The sequence below is a fragment of the Erythranthe guttata genome, chromosome 4 (genome assembly GCF_056151865.1).
Source record: "Erythranthe guttata isolate IM_541 chromosome 4, IM_541, whole genome shotgun sequence".
NCBI lineage: Eukaryota > Viridiplantae > Streptophyta > Magnoliopsida > Lamiales > Phrymaceae > Erythranthe > Erythranthe guttata.
In genome coordinates, this window is record NC_142536.1 from 15,963,179 (window position 1) to 15,966,687 (window position 3,509).

At 40.0% G+C, this 3,509-nt stretch overlaps 1 pseudogene; it reads right to left on the reverse strand.

Annotated features, from left to right (window-relative positions):
• On the reverse strand, nt 1-1,627 carry LOC148771269 (F-box/kelch-repeat protein At1g55270 pseudogene; annotated as a pseudogene).
• Nucleotides 1,628-3,509: the final 1,882 nt, after the last annotated feature.

Sequence of the window (3,509 nt, forward strand, 5' to 3'; positions counted from 1 at the left end):
AAGCGACAAGTCACCCGATCGATATACCAATAGAAATCAAACTAGATCTATACATTGTGATCATGAAATTGCATTTAGAATATGTACATATATGTATATATATGTATATATGCATATGCAGGCATGTCAATTAAAAGCAAGAAATTAGTCTTTTTCGTCTACGCGCAAAATATGTCGGAACGAGTACCGATATTCACAAAAAAGAAACACGATCGGAGAAAACAGACAACCTAAAGACGAAAATACAACAAAAGAATGTACAGCAAGTTCGAAAAGTCATAATCTGCTATCTCTTTTTCATCAATGTAAATAATATATGGTCTTTCCTCAAAAGTCCTATTTCCTAAATTCATAACAACCTTATTATTATTATTATTTTCGACTTCTATTTCATACTTGAAGTACCTGACAATGCACAATGTGACTCTTCAACCCACTTCTCCCCGCAATACTCGACCACAAATTCGTGAACAAATTCCTAAAATGCCCCTTGATCGCAATATTCTCCCAAATCCCCGAACTGCCCTCCGCCCGTTTATCCGTACCCGAAACATCCACCATACTAATACTCATATTATTCCGGATAATACAGAGCTTCCCGTTAATCGGCACAAGCACAGCCGCCTCAAGAGCCCGCGAATTTCCGAGATGAATCTTACTATCAATGAACCTACTCCAAGAATCCGTTTTTTCGTCATAAACACGCAATTTACACCCGTCCCTACAATCCAACGCGTAAAGCTTTCCGTTCATAGAAATACTCGGATTTCTCCATCCAGAAACCATCCCATCGTTAATCGGACTCCACAAATTACTCTCCGGTGTATAAGCTTCGCTCAAAACCTCCCTATGTGCACCGAGCCCTTTCAAGAACCACTTCCCGTCATAAACAACTCCGATAAACGGGACCATAGCTGTGCTCATATCAGCTATAAAACTCCACCGGTTTCTATTCGGATCGTAAACTTCGGCCGAGCGAAGTGTTCTCTGTATGCCTTCACATTCTCCACCTGCTACATAGAGACAGTTGTTTATCACGCACGAGCCAAAGAAGTGTCTTTTACGAAGCATATCAGGCGCCCTGTGCCATTTGTTCGTTCGGGCGCTGTAGAAAATCACTCGCCTCATTGACCCTTTAAGGGGGTCTTTGCCCCCGAAAAGGTACAGGTGGCAGCCGCTGAGGACAGCACAGCCGAATCCGAGGGCGGAGCTTGTTGTGGTCGACGCGTGGGACCCGGATGAGGCAGGCGATCGCCAGGTCATCGGGGAGGCCTGGGAGGAGCGGGGGCTGGATTCTTGTTCGCTCGCGGCGGGAGTTTTTGGAACGGTGTGCTCTAGGGTTGATGTCTGGTTGGATGCAGATTTTGGAACCTGGTACGAATTTTCTTGCACCGACCACTGTTTTCAGACCAGAGTCTACCAATACTTGACATTTGTAGAATTTGAATGCAGAAAATAAGCTGAATTAACTATAGTCGACATAAATTATATTTAAAGAGGGGAGAATTGCTTTATACTTTTCGTTCATGAGCATTTCTAGTGTATTTTTCTTCGGTTTATTATCTTCAGATTTAGCATAGCGGTATATATCAAAGGCTCGGGTCCGATACCATACTTTTAGCAGCATACTACGTGTTCGTTTATACGATGGGAGTTAAATCGGATAGCAAAAATGAGTTCCCTAATACACTCTGGATTTAGTAAACGAATCTTGCTCACAAAATTAATCGAACAAGTTTCTTGTGGGTGGCGCCGCCGACAACAATGATCTCGGCGTTTTTGGTGTACATGAAGTACGCGTATCGTCGTGACATCATCATGAAGAAGGCGGTGGAGGAAAGAGCTAATTATGACAAGTGGACGGTAATGGGTGAGTTTGTAACGATTTGCTGTCCTTTGATGCAAATAGCAAGCAACACCTTCGTTTTGATCAAGGCGATCAACGGTTGGAAATTTGGGAATGTTTTTGTCGATCTTTCGCTTTGCTTTGTTGTGTGGCTCTTTCTTTCTGTCACTTGGAACCTCTTCGTCGATGATCTACTCAATCGCTACAAACGAGGAAATGCAATTCATTAAATTGGTTCGTCTTTCCATCAGTATTAGTCTTAATATTAGTATTTAGGTGTGCCTCACTTAATGGAGTTTTAGATTAAACAAGTGTCAGCTCACCTAGAACACCGACATGAGGTCATAGTGTAACACCTTATTGTTTGATCTCAAATCGTCGTGTGACGTAAGAGTGAAAAGACGTTTTTCTCCTTACTAGGATTTCATTTTGAAAGAATTTATGGTCCCGAATTCGTTTAATACAGAGGTGTTGTCTTAAGTGTTATGACACTTGAACAAACATGCAGCGGAATTCTAAATCAATACTCAGAATTTAAAAATGTTCACAAGTAAAGACTTGTGAACTTGCCCTTTACAGGACGGAAAAAATATATTAAAATCAGTATTCCGAGAATACAAACAGAAGAAGTGCTAAAACTTCTTCCTCACAAATGAATCATTCTCACAATCAAATCTAGATACTAAAAGAAAAATATTAAAAATTCTAGATTCCAAAGAATGTACTCATAAGGAGTACGTACAACAGATCCTAGAAACACACTAAAATTCTCGAAATGAAAACTTCTGCTCTCTTTTTGTTTCTTCGAAATCTGTATTATTCTTGAGTCTTGAGTTTGGTATTTATAGACTTTCCAAGCTTCCACTACTCAGCCCATGATCTGCAAGAAAACCAACCACAAGAGCACTCAAGAAAATGGGTTAGTGGGTTAGTTAGGAGGTTAAAATAAAATCCACAATTAAACCCACTAAGCACTACTTAGCCCGCTAAGTCATAACACTTAGCCCACTAAGTCACAACTAAAATTTAGTTTGAAAGTAAGAGAGTTAAAAACACTTTTGTTTAAAGAACAACGTGTTTCAAACTCCCCCTTTTTAACTTTCTGATTAAAACTAAATTTTAGCTAAAACTCCCCCTGAGTTATTGTTTGAACTCCCCCTGAATTTGATAATAAACAATATATAAAATTCAAAAACAAATTCAGCAAGATAGTTCAACACAAATTAAAAGAAAGGAAATAACCAAATGCAGTCCTAAACAAAAGTTCAGAGAGAAAATAAAAACAGAACAAAATCCAAATATTGTTCATGAAAACAATTAAAGTAGAATATCCAAAGTCTCCTCAGTATCAGCTGTTGCTCCTCCATCACTAGCACTGGATCCACTGCTTTCCTCTGCTCCTTGAGCTTCACCCTCATTCTTTGCTCCTTCTTCATTAACTCCTTGCCCTCTGCCTCTGGCATCCAAAGGGTGAGAAGTTCCTGCTTCAGCTTCATGACCTTTTTCTCCCCCTTTTTGATCAGAAAGAGCCTTTTGGAGCATGTCCACCATGGACTAGTGATAGGTAATCTGAGCTAGAGAGTGAGTAAGCTGTTGTAACAGAAGATCTCTAGGAACAGACACAAGAATGTTAGGAGTGTTGTCAACATGAGGAGCAACACCT